The following is a 15,238-nucleotide window of genomic DNA, read 5'->3' on the forward strand; positions in this document are numbered from 1 at the left end:
TGTGTACATTATAAAATAGCTGGCGATATCTTAGATGTTATGAAAACATGTTATTATTTCCCTTTCCTATTTTGTACCCTTTTTTGGCTGTATTTTTGGCAAGAGCCTAACCTAGAAATTAGAGGTCAGTGGCCACTAGTGTCATTGCGTTCCAACTCAGCAGTCAAGGAAATGGAAAGGAAGGATAGGTTTGAAGTAATTATAGATAACCTACCCTTGACCTGGAAGTTTCTGACCAACCCCTGTGTGGAGCTAGAAAAGCAAGTTGCTTCTTTCATCCTAATCTCTCTTAGTCAGTAGGTAGGTAACCTCTACTGTGAAAATAAACCCTTGAGCTGGGTGGGTGCTCAGCAGCCACCTGTCAACTCCTAGCTGGTTTGGGGTTTAGTTATCTCACCTAGGACATAACCTATTATTACCTTTTGTCACTTATCCTCTCTCTAAAATATTTTTTTTTGCTACTTTAATTTTAATGTTATTTATTTTCACTTATAAGTATAGCTTTACCAGATTTCCCCTTTTCTAAGTGAAGCAATAAAGGAAAGGTAGCTTGTTTTTTTCATGGTAGCAGGTAGAAAGATTGAAGGAATGAGCTTAGTGAAATAGTCCATTCCATAAACAGGTGACTAGAATACCCAGCTCCCTGAAGACTCTTCTGGCCACCCCACCACTCAAGGACAGCCTTCTTAAACAGCTTTACCTTCAGTGACTTACATGAATCAAGCAGAAATTAACCCCAGTACAGATGCTATGTTTGCTTTATTAAGAGAGATATTTGATGCCTGACCAGGTGGTGGCACAGTGGATAGAGCGTCGGACTGGGATGAGAAAGGACCCACGTTTGAGACCCAAGGTTGCCAGCTTGAGCGCGGGTTCATCTGGCTTGAGCAAAAAGCTCACCAGCTTGGACCCAAGTTCACTGGCTCAAGCAAGGGGTTACTCAGTCTGCTGAAGGCCACAGTCATGGCACATATGAGAAAGCAATCAATGAACAACTAAGGTGTCGCAACAAAAAACTGATGATTGATGCTTCTCATCTCTCTCTGTTCCTGTCTGTCTGTCCCTATCTATCCCTCTATCTGACTCTCTCTCTGTCTCTGTAAAAAAAAAGATATTTGATATTTCCCTTGATTTTTCCGTATCAGTCCCTATATCAGAAGTTGAATATTTTAAAGTCACAGTTTTCAATATACTTTGCCTGCCCATGCCAATATCATGTTACAAGATAAGAGGTATAGGCAGTGGTGGGATTCAAGTAATTTAGCAACTGGTTCTCTGCTCTAGTGACCATTTTAAGTGTAAAAAAAGATACACCAAACGGTAGTTTATTATTTCATGCATTTAATACTTAAATAAGAATAATAAATGAAGTAAATAAAACTAGATTATAAGAGTTTTGAAATATGAATGAAAAATATGAAATAAAACTTATAGTGCTCACAAAAATTAGTGCATATTTTATAACTTCATATTCATTTTTGAAATATCCTCTAATTTTTGTGAGCAGCATATTATTTAAGATATTTCCATATTGCTTCTTGATTGGCATCCTCACTTGCAATTTTTTTCATCTTTGGACAGAAACATTACTACAGGTACTTAGAACACTCTGTTGCACAGATGAGCATTAAAAAAGTAAGGAATGTAAATTTGTGATTTCTTCAATGGGCAGCTGCCCAGGAGCCCACCTTCGAGAGAACACTGATTACAAGTGTCATTTTAACAACTGGTTGCCAAAATCAAAAAATCAGGTATCAGTTCTGCTGAACTGGTATGAACTGGCTGAATCCCACCCCTAGGTATACTTTTAAGGAAAGAAATGAGGGGAGGGGCCGCCCCCCCAAATTATGATGTCTGGCTAGTTGGGAAAGCAGCAATGTTACATGTTCCGTGGGAAAATTCTGGCTCTATTTTTGCATCTTGCTCTAAAATATATGTGCCACATCACCAGGAACAAGGCGGAACTACTCGGGTAGTTTCTCTCAAATAGGCATTTGAAGCAAGCTAAACCAAACAGCTTTGAGAGTTATTTCTCTTAACCTTTGACCAGAGTACAATTGTACAAAAATTTTTATTTTAAAAATGTGTAAGGCAAAAATTTAAAAAGGCAAATGTATATTCTTTTTGTTTCCATAAATTGATTTTCAAACAAACATAACTTTAAGTTAATAAAACGAACTGGAACTAATTTCATTTTTTGAAAGGGAAAAAACTCACTCCTGGGGGTCAGTGAACATGAAAAAAACTCACTACTCAAAGGGTTAATCTGTGGGGTCCTTTTAAGGGAAACCTGAGCTCACACCTATTGTTATTACCTAAAAGGGATAAGGAGGTCATTTTATCCTTGGCTCTGCTCACCCTCTTGTCTGAAGAAAATTCTTGATATAGAGCACAGCTCAAGCTGTTGTTTTGTTTTTTGTTTTTAGTCCTTTATCTCCAAAACCGGAAAGATGGCAATTTTTAAACTTCAGACTTTTCAAACTATTATCCTTTTGTTCTATACATTTTCCCACTGAATCTATTATTACTATTCATACTTTCCTAAACTAGAACAGAGCCCCTCCCTTTTGCAGTTGGGTTGTGTCTCCTACCCAGCCTCCCTAAAAAACACGTCTTTGAACCTTATCCTGACTAGACCCTCAGCACCATTTTCCAGCTATTAGAAACCAGTAACTTTTGGACCAATAACTTTCTGGACAAACCAACTAAATTATAGATGGACTAGTGCCAATATAGTCAGGGAGGCCTAGGAAGCCTATAGATTTTCAAGCAACAAACATGTGACCTTTGATTAGTTGCCCCTGGAGTATCATATCTGCTATATACCGAGGAGCTATGGAGTTAATGAATCTAAGATCTAAGGTGAAATAAATAGGTACCATCTTTCAGAAAAGACAGACTGGGCATTTCTGCTGGTAATTTCTTTTTTCTTGGAATATGGCAAGATTGGTTACAAAAGTAACCATCCCAAATCTTTATTTTGTCCTTTCTAATAGATTTTAATTTATTTTTAAGATACGTGAATTTTATTTCACAATACTCAATAGGTTTTGTTTTCTGTTTTGTCTTCTCTGACTCGCCATGGAAAACAGACCGGGTGGATTAATCAAGTTTATTTCTCACATCCACAGGGGTCTGCTGCTATTGCTCCTGAGTGAGTATCTGTTACAGTATTTATTATTCCTAGCAAAAGCACCCCTTCTGGATATCTGTGTACAGCTTTATTTACTTTTAACTTCTTTATGATGTACATAGTATGAAAAACAAATTATATCTGGAGATCTGAAACTGTTGGCAGGACCAGAGACTCTTTAGACATGTTTAAGAGCAAAAGACTTCTTTTCTGCAGTAAATGTGATGGTTCCTAGTCTATAGAAAAAAATTTAAAGTATACATGTGCTGGTCCCACACTCAAGAATTTTGTTATTTTGGCATAGGGAGTGGCTGAAATATCTGTTAGAAAGTTCCACAAGTGATTCTGTTCTAAACTCAGAAGGAGACCCTCTGCCAGTCCGAAGATTAACCACATGATGATTAATTAAGAGCAGAGCTTCAGACTACCATGTCTTGTACTGAATTCTGGTTCCATCATTTTCCTCAACTTAGTTATCTTCAGTATTTCTTTTTTCCCACTTTATTCTCCACATGTAAACTACTAATCCAGTCTAACTGAACACTCTTGAACTGAAAGGTTTAGATTTGTTCATTCATTCAATCTACACTCACTCTGAGGGAGAAATTATTCTCATTTTGCAGATAAGGATACAGAGGCTAAGAATGATCAAGGAGCCCTGGCCGGTTGGCTCAGTGGACAGAACATCATCCTGGCATGCAGATGTCTGGTTTGATCCCTGGTCCGGGCACACATGAGTAGCAACCCTCTGCTTCTCTTTTCCTCCCTCCCCCCTTCTCTCTTTGTTCCTCTCTCACAGACTGTGGCTCAATTGGTCCGATCCTTGGCCCCAGACGGGGGTTACTGGGTGGATCCCAGTTGGGGTGAATGCAGGAGTCTGTCTTTCTATCTCCCCTCTTCTCACTTAAAAAATAATAATTATTATTATATATATAAAGAAATTTGCCCCAGATAAAACAGCTAGTAGTAGCAGAATGTCCTATTGAATGAATTCACAAAATTAATTTTTACTAATATAGATTTTAGCTTGTTTCCATTGAAAAGATAAGGTTGTATATAAACATACATGCAATAAAAAGACAAAATCAACTTGAGGAGATGAGGGAAACAAGTTAGGAAAATAAAGTCACACTACAATTTTATTGTTTCACATTTTATACTATGAAATTCCATATACTTGCTATAAATGTGCCAAAAATGTCACTCAGGAGAGAGGCAAACTTATTGTTATTGCAATGGGACTAGAGGGAAATTTCCTCTACCAGGTTCTCAAGGAGTAATGTAACAGGACCTCTGGTATATAGTAGTGAACTCTTTTTTACAATATCTTTTCATTAAACCTGCAAAGTATATCATACATCTTTCTTGTAATGTCTTTTAATGTAGACTAGTGGCATCACACTTCAATATAATTTAGTAAAATTAATTTCACAGAAAAGCAAAATAATTCTGTTTGTATACAACCATCTATTGATTTACATTAACTGGAAGGTAAATTTTAATAGCATTCAAGGCAGCCTTTCCCAAAATAGTCTGTAAAACAACCTATGAAAAGAATCACTGTCTCACCTTGGCTTCTCTAAGGATAAATATGTATCCTCTATTTCTTCATTTGCTTTTTCTCCTCTATTTAGTTGTAGTTCTCTCTCCTTTTTTCTTTCTCCTCTTCACATTCTGATCTCTTCCTTAGGTATAACTACTCGTGATTTAAGTTTTATATGTAGGCAGTATCAAATTAAAAAAATCTAGGCAAAATAAAGGAGACAAGGAAGACTTTGTTCAAGGCTACAATAATAATGGAGAGGCCAAAACTAAATTTAAACTCAACTCCACTCAGAGAGCAAAAGGGTTGTTAAGCACTGTGGGGAGCTAGCTGGAAATGACAAGTCAGGAGGCTGTTGAGGCAACTCAGGCCATCTATTCTCTAATTGGCTTGATCCAAAGAAAAAAATAAATCACATGTTGAAAATGAGAGATAATTTTGCAACTTGGTTCCATCAGAGTTAAGCTCTTCCTCTCCCATAAATACTGGAGAAATGGGTACAATCTCCCTCTAAATTTATTCGTGCTTCCAACATTTGGCTTTCTAGGTTCCTAAGAAAGACATTCTTGATTGTAAAACTGTCAAGAGGCTTTTTTAAAGATTTGTATCTCAAAAGGGCAAGGAGAATTTACAAATTCAAGTTTCCTAAAGCCAACACAAAAAAATAAATGGGTAAGGAATCTTAAAGTAAGAAAAAGCCTGTCAATTTAGTCAAGCCGCAGGAAATGCAATGTTCAGGACATTTTGGTCAGTAGATTACTTACAAATATATGTCTCATTAAATTTTCTCACCTAACTGCTATATATACTTCCTATATACCCTTCTCAGCCCCACATATAAAGCCCATTGAATATGTTAGCATCTCATTTTTTAATGAAATGAACAGAAACTCTCTATTAGAAAATCCTTACTTTGTTACTGGCTGCTATCTCAGCCAATCTCCAGATTGAATTAGAGTTTTCCTTTGAGGCACTATTCTAACTAGGCTCTTCAGCTTCCTTAAGAGGGTGCTAACTATCTCCTTATCAGCATTTGAGTCCATCTTTAATTACATGCAATATTTATACTACTAGGTTTTATCAGATTGATTTATCAAAAGCTCACTAGGAAGATATTTTTATAAAGATCAGTAGTAACAATCACTGGTCACCAGTTTCTCTATATTCTGGATTTTATTCTTTATTTATTTATTTTTTATTTAATTTATTGTGTTTACATAAATTCTAGTGTCGCCCCAATTGCATCTCCCCTCCCCCGTGTTCCTCTCAACATATCCCTGGCCCCCCTTCCAAAAGCTCTCTCCTGCCTTCCCTTTAGGTTTAATTCCTTTCCTCAGTTCTCATTGTTCCTTGGATTCCTCAAATGAGTGAAGTCATACATATCGGTATTTTTCTTTCTCTGCCTGGCTTATTTCACTTAACGTAATAGTTTTCAGGTCCATCCATGTTGTTGCCAAAGGTAATATTGCCTTCTTTTTTATGGTCCCATAGTATTCCATTGTATATATGTACCAAAGCTTTTTATTTTTATTTTTTTAATTTTTTTTTTTTTTTGTATTTTTCTAAAGCTGGAAATGGGGAGGCAGTCAGACAGACTCCCGCATGCGCCCGACTGTGATCCACCCAGCACACCCACCAGGGGGCGATGCTCTGCCCATCCGGGGCGTTTCGCTGTCGCAACCAGAGCCACTCTAGCGCCTGGGGCAGAGGCCAAGGAGCCATCCCCAGCGCCCAGGCCATCCTTTGCTCCAGTGGAGCCTCGGCTGTGGGAGGGGAAGAGAGAGACAGAGAGGAAGGAGAGGAGGAGGGGTGGAGAAGCAGATGGGCACCTCTCCTGTGTGCCCTGGTCGGAAATCGAACCCAGGACTTCCGCATGCCAGGTCGACGCTCTACCACTAAGCCAACCGGCCAGGGCTACCAAAGTTTTTTAATCCACTCATCCACTGATGGACACAAGGGCTGTTTCCAGAACTTCGCTATTGTGAACAATGCTACCATAAACATGGGGTGCATTTCTTTTTTTGAGTCAGTGATATGGTGTTCTAGTGATAGATTCCCAAAAGTGGAATGGCTGGGTCAAAGGCAGTTCCATTTTTAATTTTTTGAGGAATCTCCATACTGTTTTCCACAGTGGTTGCACTAGTCTGCATTCCCAACAGCAGTGCAGGAGGGTTCCCCTTTCTCCACATCCTCGCCAGCACCTATCCTGTGTTGTTTCATTAATGAGTGCCATTCTGACTGGTGTGAGGTGGTATCTCATTGTGGGTTTTTTTTGTTTTTTTTTATTTTTTATTTTTTATTCATTTTAGAAAGGAAAGAGAGAGGGAGAGAGAGAGAAGGGGGGAGGAGCAGGAAGCATCAACTCCCATATGTGCCTTGACCAGGCAAGCCCAGGGTTTCGAACCGGCGACCTCAGCATTTCCAGGTTGACGCTTTATCCACTGCGCCACCACAGGTCAGGCTCTCATTGTGGTTTTAATTTGCATTTCTCTAATGATTAGTGATGTTGAACATATTTTCATCTGTCTATTGGCCATCTGTATGTCCTCTTTGGAAAAGTGTCTACTCATTTCTTTAGCCCATTTTTGATTAGGTTGTTTGTCTTCCTGGTGTTGAGTTTTACAAGTTCTTTATAAATTTTGGTTATTAACCCCTTATCAGACGTATTGTTGAATATGTTCTCCCATTGTGTGATTTGTCTTTTTACTCTGTACATATTGTCTTTAGCTGTACAAAAGCTTTTTAGTTTGATATAGTCCCACTTATTTATCCTATCTTTTATTTCACTTGCCGGTAGAGATAACTCAGCAAATATATTGCTGCGAGAGATGTCGGAGAGCTTACTGCCTATGTTTTCTTCTAAGATGCTTATGGTTTCATGACTTACATTTAAGTCTTTTATCCCTTTTGATTTTATTTTTGTGAATGGTGTAAGTTGGTGGTCTAATTTCATTTTTTTTCAGGTAACTGTCCAATTTTCCCAACACCATTTGATAAAGAGACTGTCTTTACTCCATTGTATGCTCTTATCTCCTTTGTCAAATATCAATTGTCCATAAAGTTGTGGTATTTCTGGGTTCTCTATTCTGTTTCATTGATCTATATGCCTGTTCTTATGCCAGCACCAAGCTGATTTGAGTACAATGGCCTTGTAGTATAACTTGATATCAGGAAGTGTGATACCTCCCACTTTATTCTTCTTTTTCAAGATTGCTGAGGCTATTTGTGTTTTGTTTTGTTTTTCTGGTTCCATATAAAATTTTTGGAATATGTGTTATATATCTTTGAAGTATGTCATCGGTATTGCATTAAATTTATTTATTTATTTATTTTTAAAGACTTTATTCAATTTTCAAAGAGGAGAGAGAGAGAGGGAGAAAGGGAGAGAGAGAGAGAGAGAGAGAGAGAGAGAAGGGGGAGAGGAGCAGGGAGCATCAACTCCCATATGTGCCTTGACCAGGCAAGCCCAGGGTTTTGAACTGGCAACCTCAGTGTTCCAGGTTGATGCTTTATCCCACTGCGCCACCATGGGTCAGGCTATATTGCATTGAATTTATAAATTGCTTTGGGTAGTATAGACATTTTGATGCTGTTTATTCTTGCTAACCATGAGCACCATATACGCTTCCACTTGTTTGTATCTTCCTTGATTTCTTTTATATCAATGTTTTGTCATTTTCCGAGTACAAGTCTTTAACCTCCTTGGTTAAATCTACTCCTAGGTACTTTATTTTTTTTTTTGTTGCAATAGTGAAGGGGATTGTTTACTTAATTTCTCTTTCTGACAGTTCATTGTTAGTGTATAAAAATGCTTCTGATTTCTGTGTATTAATTTCATACTCTGCCACCTTGCTGAATTCATTTATCAGGTCCAGTAGTTTTTTGACTGAGACTTTAGGGTTTCTATATATGGTATCATATCATCTGCAAATAATGATAGTTTTACATCTTCTTTTCCAATCAGGATGCCTTTTATTTCTTCTTCTTGTCTCATTGCTATAGCTAGGACTTCCAGGACTATGTTGAATAAGAGTGGTGAAAGGCGGCACCCCTGCCTTGTTCCTGACCTTAAGGAGATTGCTTTCAATTTTTGCCCATTAATTATGATGTTGGCTGTGGGTTTTTCATAGATAGCCTTTATCATGTTGAGGTATGTTCCCTGTATTCCTACTTTGCTGAGAGTTTTGATCATGAATGGGTGCTGGATTTTATCAAATGCTTTTCCTGCATCTTTTGAAATTATCGTGTGTTTTTTATTTTTCCTTTTGTTTATGTGATAAATCACATTCATTGATTTACAAATATTGTACCATCCTTGCCTCCACAGAGTAAATCCCACTTGATCATGATGGATAATTTTTTTTCATGTATTGCTGGATCTGGTTTGCTAATATTTTGTTGAGGATTTTAGCATCTAAATTCATCAGGAAAACTGGCCTATAATTTTCTTTCTTTGTGTTGTCTTTGCCTGGTTTGGGTTCCAGAATTATTCTCGCCTCATAAAAGGAGCTTGGAAGTCTTCCTTTCTTTTTAATTTTTTGAAATAGCTTGGGAATGATAGGAGTTAGTGCTTCTCTGAATTTTTGGTAGACTTCACCAGTGAAGCCATCTGGCTCAGGGCTTTTGTTTGTTGGGAGTTTTTTGATAACTGTTTTGATTTCATTTGTTGTGATCAGTCTGTTTAGGTTTTCTGATTCTTTCAGATTGATTTTTTAAAATTTATTTATTTATTTTTTACAGAGACAGAGAGTGAGTCAGAGAGGGGGATAGACAGGGACAGACAGACAGGAACAGAGAGAGATGAGAAGCATCAATCATTAGTTTTTCATTGCTCATTGCAACACCTTAGCTGTTCATTGATTGCTCTCTCATATGTGCCTTGACCATGAGCCTCCAGCAGACCAAGAAACTCCTTGCTGAAACCAGTGACATTGGGTTCAAGCTGGTGGGCTCTTGCTCAAACCAGATGAGCCAACACTCAAGCTGGCAACCTCGGGGTCTCGAACCTGGGTCCTCTGCATCCCAGTCCAATGCTCTATCCACTGCACCACCGCCTGGTCAGGCTCAGATTGATTTTTGAAAGATTATATGTTTCAAGAAATTTGTCCATTTCATCTAGGTTGTCTACTTTTTTGGCATACAGTTCTTCATAGTATTTTCTTAAAATCCTTTGTTTTTCACTTGTGTTAGTTGTTATTTCTCCACTCTCATTTCTAATTTCTAATTTTATTTGAGTCCTCTTTCTTTTTTTCTTGGTGAGTCTGGTTAAAGGTTCATCAATCTTGTTTACCTTTTCAAAGAACTAGCTCCTGATTTCATTGATCCTCTATTGTTTCTTTAGCTTCTATGTCATTTATTCCCACTCTGATTTTTATTATTGCTTTCCTTCTTCTATCTCTGGGCTTTACTTGCTGTTCTTTTTCTAGTTCTTTGAGATGCAGAGTTAGGTTGTTTATTTGAGCTTTTTCTAGCTTTTTAAGATATGCCTGTAGTGCTATGAACTGCCCTCTCAGTACTGCTTTTGCTGTGTCCCATAAATTTTGAGTGTTGTATGCTCATTATAATTTGTCTCTAGGAATTTTTAAATTTCTTCTTTGATCCCATTGTTAACCCATTCGTTATTTAATAACATGCTATTTAATATCCAAGTGTTTTGAGTATTTTTCAGTTTTTCTGTTGTGGTTGATTTCTAGCTTTATGCCATTGTGAACAGAGAAGATGCTTAATATGATTTCAATCTTCTTAAATTTGTTGAGACTGCTTTTGTTCCCTAACATGTGGTGTATCCTAGAGAATGTACCATGAGCACTCAAAAAGAATGTATATTCTGCTGCTTTAGGTGAAAGGTTCTGAAGATATCTACTAAATCGAGTTGATCTAGTGTGTCCTTTAAGTCTGCTGTTTCTTTGTTGATTTTCTTTCTTGAGGATCTATCTAGTGATGTTAGTGGGGTATTGAAATCCCCTACTATTATAGTATTGCTGTTGATCTTGCCCTTTATATCCATCAAAATCTGCTTTATTTATTTAGGTGTTCCTATGTTAGGTGCGTAGATATTTATAATGGTTATCTCTTCCTGTTGGATTGCTCCTTTTATCATTATGTAGTGACCTTCTTTATCTCTTACTATGACCTTTGTTTTAAAATCCATTTTGTCTGATATAAGTATAGCTACCCCAGCTTTTTTTCATTTCCATTTGCATGAAATATTTTTTTCCATCTTTTAGTCTATATGTATTTTTTGTTTTAAGTGTGTCTCTTTTAGACAGCATATAAATGGATCCTGTTATCTTATCCATTCAGATACCTTATGTCTTTTGATTGGATCATTATAATTCATTTACATTTAAGATAATTATTGATATGTAGTTGTTTATTGATATTTTATTCTTTAAAGCTATCTTCCTCTTTTACTATATTCTTTTCACCTTTGTTCTGTTTACAATAGGCTCCTTAACATTTCTTGCAACATTGGTTTGGTTGTAATGAATTCCTTGAGATTTTTTTTTTTTTTTCTGGGAAGCTTTTTTATTTCTCCTTCAATTTTAAATGATAGCCTTCCTGGATAAAGTAGTCTTGGTTGTAAGCTCTTGTTCTGCATTACTTTGACTATTTCTTGCCATTCCCTTCTGGCCTCAAGTGTTTCTGTTGAGAAGTTGGATGTCATCCTTATGGGGGCTCCTTTGTAGGTAATAGTCTTTTTTTCTCTAGCAGCTTTTAATATTTTGTCTTTATCTCTTAACTTTGATATTTTACTTACGATGTGTCTTGGTGTGCATTTCTTTGGGTTTCTCTTTAATGGAATTCTGTATGCTTCTTGAACTTGTGTGACTTTTTCCTGCATTAATTTAGGAGAGTTTTCAGCTATGATGTGAGTGAACAAGGTTTCTATCCTTTGTTCTTTCCCTTCTTCAGGAACCCCTATGATGCAGACGTTATTTCTCTTCATGTTGTCACAGAGCTATCTTAGAGTTTCCTCAGACTTTTTGAGTTTTTTTTTTTTTTTTTTTTTTTTTTTGTTTTTTTTTTTGCTGCTCTGTTTCCATGCCTTCATTTATCTTGTCCTCTAACTTGCTGATTCAATTCTTAGCTTCATCCATCCTGCTTTTAATTCTTTCCATTGTGGTCTTCATTTCTGATATTGTATTTGTCATTTCTAACTGATTCTTTTTATTATTTCAATGTACTTTTTTATATTTGCTATCTCTTTATTTAGGTGCTAGTTATATCTATCTATTGCTGTTCTAAGATCTTTGAGCACCCTAACATTCATTATTTTAAACTCTGCATCCGGTAATTTGTTTATATATGACTCATACAAGTCCTTTTCTGGGAATTTCTCTTGATTCATTTGGGTTACATTTCTCTGCCTTTCTATTCTGTCTGTGTATAAGAAGGGTGTGGCCACAGAAATTCAATGGGTGTAGCCTCTGTGTTCCCTAGGTGTAGTCTGTCTGCAGGCCTGCCTCCCCCTCTGCTGTTGCCTCAGGCATTCAGGAATGGGTGTGACTGAGCTCACATTGGGTCACAGTTGTGACCGTCTTGGCTTCTGCCCCCACCGATGGGACCATGCTTGCATGTCCCACTGCTGCTTGCCCTCTAGGAAGCCCTCAGCAGTGTGGGTGGTGGTGCTGCATCTCAGACTATAGTTCTCAATACTGTATCCCTGATGTCTCCCTTCTTCTAAGAGACTTTGCTCTGGGTGCCACAGGAGAGCTTGTTTGGCTGGTGTCCTGCTTCCCTTTGCTGGTATTGCTGGTTCCAGGGGAAATATTCACTTCAGATTTGGGGAGTGACTCAACCCAGGGGTTAGGGTGGCTGTCCCTCAAAGTGTTTCTCCCTTTGCCTCCTAGATTACTCTCTCTTCTTGCTACTCTGGTTCTTTCCTCTCTCCCAGTCTCCCAGAGTCCCGGGTGAGTGGTTGTGAAAGAGGTTTTCTGCATGGTCCCTTTAAGAAGAATCCTGGGACTGAGAAATCTGTCTCTTTTTCACAAACTATCCTGGCTTGTTTTGCAGCTAAATACTGTCCATATACCTCTTCTAGTCTCTGGGACTGCAGGCTGGGGCTTTGTTCCTGGGGCTCAGTACCCTCCCCTCTCTGCTAAACTCACTTCCTGCCACGCAAGTCTCTCCAGGCGGCCGTTCACTCTGGGGAGCTAGGCAGCCCACTCTGTGTTTCTACTTTTCCTACCAGTCTCAGTGTGGCTTCTTCAGTGTTCCTTGGTTAAAGAGTCCTCTTAGTTTAGTCCAAAGTTGGTTTTTCCAGATGATGGTTCTTAAAATTAAGTTGTAATCCATTTTGGTTCTGGGAGGTGGGAGTTGTATGTCCGCCTACTCCATCACCATCTTGCCACACTGGAAGATGCTTTTGTTATGTATTTTATTCTTTGATTAATTCAGTCTACCAACAACCATATGATTGGCCTTCATTGTTTTTTGATTTTGTAAAATTGCTTTAGACTGTCTGACATTTTGTCTTTGCTAAAGTGATGTTATAAAATATATAGCTGTGAAAGATAAAGTTATATATATTAACAATGGGCAGACTATACTACATCATATTATACCATTTTTTTCCAAGTATCTATGAAGGATGCATTTACTTCAACTTGATATCAGAAATATTTTGCTCCCCATTGAAAGGCTAGTGTGATTGTTATTTTACATGTCCTGACAATTTCATAATCATGTGACTAATTTTTTCCTTTTTTCACAAAACTCAAAGCTGAAAAGCAGCCTTGGTTTAGTAAAATATAACACTTTATGGAATCATTTTGTATAGTCACCTTATCTCTGGAGTATTAGTTTGGTTACATGGCTGTGTGTGACCAAAACCCAAATAAAAGATATTTTTAGTAATGTCTTGAAGTTAGGAAGTTTGTGATTAATAGCTTCTTTTATAGATTCAGAAATTCAGGGTCAAAATTTTTAAAAATGTTTTTATACTTCCTTTATGATCTCACGGTAATTGTTCTAGCTGCAGATGTCATGCCTCTGAAAAAGGAAGGAGGAAAGGACCAAAAGAAAAATAGTCCTGATAACAAGGGGTCCTGCCATCTATTATTTCATCTCAAATCCCTTCAAAACATAGTAGCTTAAAACAATTCATTATCATCACATATTGCTGTGTATTGATGAGGCTTAACCAGATGACCTTACTTGGGATATCTCATGTGATTGCATTCAGATTGTGTCTGGGACTGGAGGCTTCTGAATGTTTAACTGGGTTGAAAGTCCAAGGTGGCTAAATTGATACAGGCCGTTAGCCAGGAGCTCGGCTGAATTGCCTACACATGGCTTTGGCTTCTTAAGGCATAGCAGCTGGATTCTGAGAGGGCGCATCCCAGGAGTGAGTGTGAAAAATAAAAATGGCATGTTAACCATATTTTTAAATAAATAAAAAATACTATGTACTATTAATGTTAAAATTGCACATATAAAACCAAATTTGGTGTCACTAGAAAAAAGTGTAAAGTTGGGGTTTTGCAGGGCCCTTCAGAAGTCAGGACCCAGGGCACACGCCCAGTGCACCCACCATTAAATTTGCCTCTGGTTAAGAGAGTCTATGAGTCACTCTGACATATGTAGAAACCTTTTTTGTCTGGATGAAACTCAGCCATAAATATTTCTGAGGTGTCAGTAAAGGGTGCTCTACATGCACTATTGAACTAAACTTTACCTTTCTGTTAAATGTTTCCAGAAATACTCCAGTTTTAAATTTTACCCCAGGGTTACTTCTTATTTTGATAAAACTTTTGCTGCCTGGGAAGACTGGAGATGATAAATAGTTCTATTTTTGAGCCCAATAAATTTCAACTCTTCTTTTTCCTCTGAAATATTTTGTAAAACACTGATTATTATTTTTTTAAGTTTATTCTTTCTCTTTCAGTATCTTATTCTATGCATCAAACAGAAATCAACTGACATTTTTAATATTCTGCCTGGAAATCTTCATAAACTGATATATCAGTTCATTAGAACCATTTTTATTTTCTACGTTATGGCAGCATGTCATCTCAAAACCTGTTGCCACTAAAAGATTTCATATGACTCAATTTCAAAACTTCTTGTGTTTCACTTCTGCTATATTCTATAAGTCAAATCAGTCACTAAGGCTGAAAAGAAGAATTAGACTCTACATCTTGATATGTTAAAAGAATTAGACTCAGTTCTTGATATTCAAAGAAATACACATGTAAAAAAAAAAAAAGAAAGAAAATTATGGTGGCCATTTTGGAGATTATCTACCACATTGGAAAGTAAAATTTTCTAGAAACCATGAGCACATTTTATTCTCACTAGCCAGAGTTGTTTCAGAGTTTATTAAGGGAGCAGCACAGAGAGTAGGATATATTGGTGTGTTTTTTTCTAGGTTCATTGCCAACCCACAAAAAAAGTAAGGGCTCCCATAATGAGGAATAAGGGACTGGTTATTTGGTAGTGTGCTATAGTCTATATACCTTAGCTAGTTAGCATTCTTTATACACCATTCTTCCAAATAGTAGAATATAACCACAATGAAGACATTCTTCTAGTTATAGCTCTCACCTCAAAGTTTAAGG

This window comes from Saccopteryx leptura, chromosome 4, assembly GCF_036850995.1.
Source record: "Saccopteryx leptura isolate mSacLep1 chromosome 4, mSacLep1_pri_phased_curated, whole genome shotgun sequence".
NCBI lineage: Eukaryota > Metazoa > Chordata > Mammalia > Chiroptera > Emballonuridae > Saccopteryx > Saccopteryx leptura.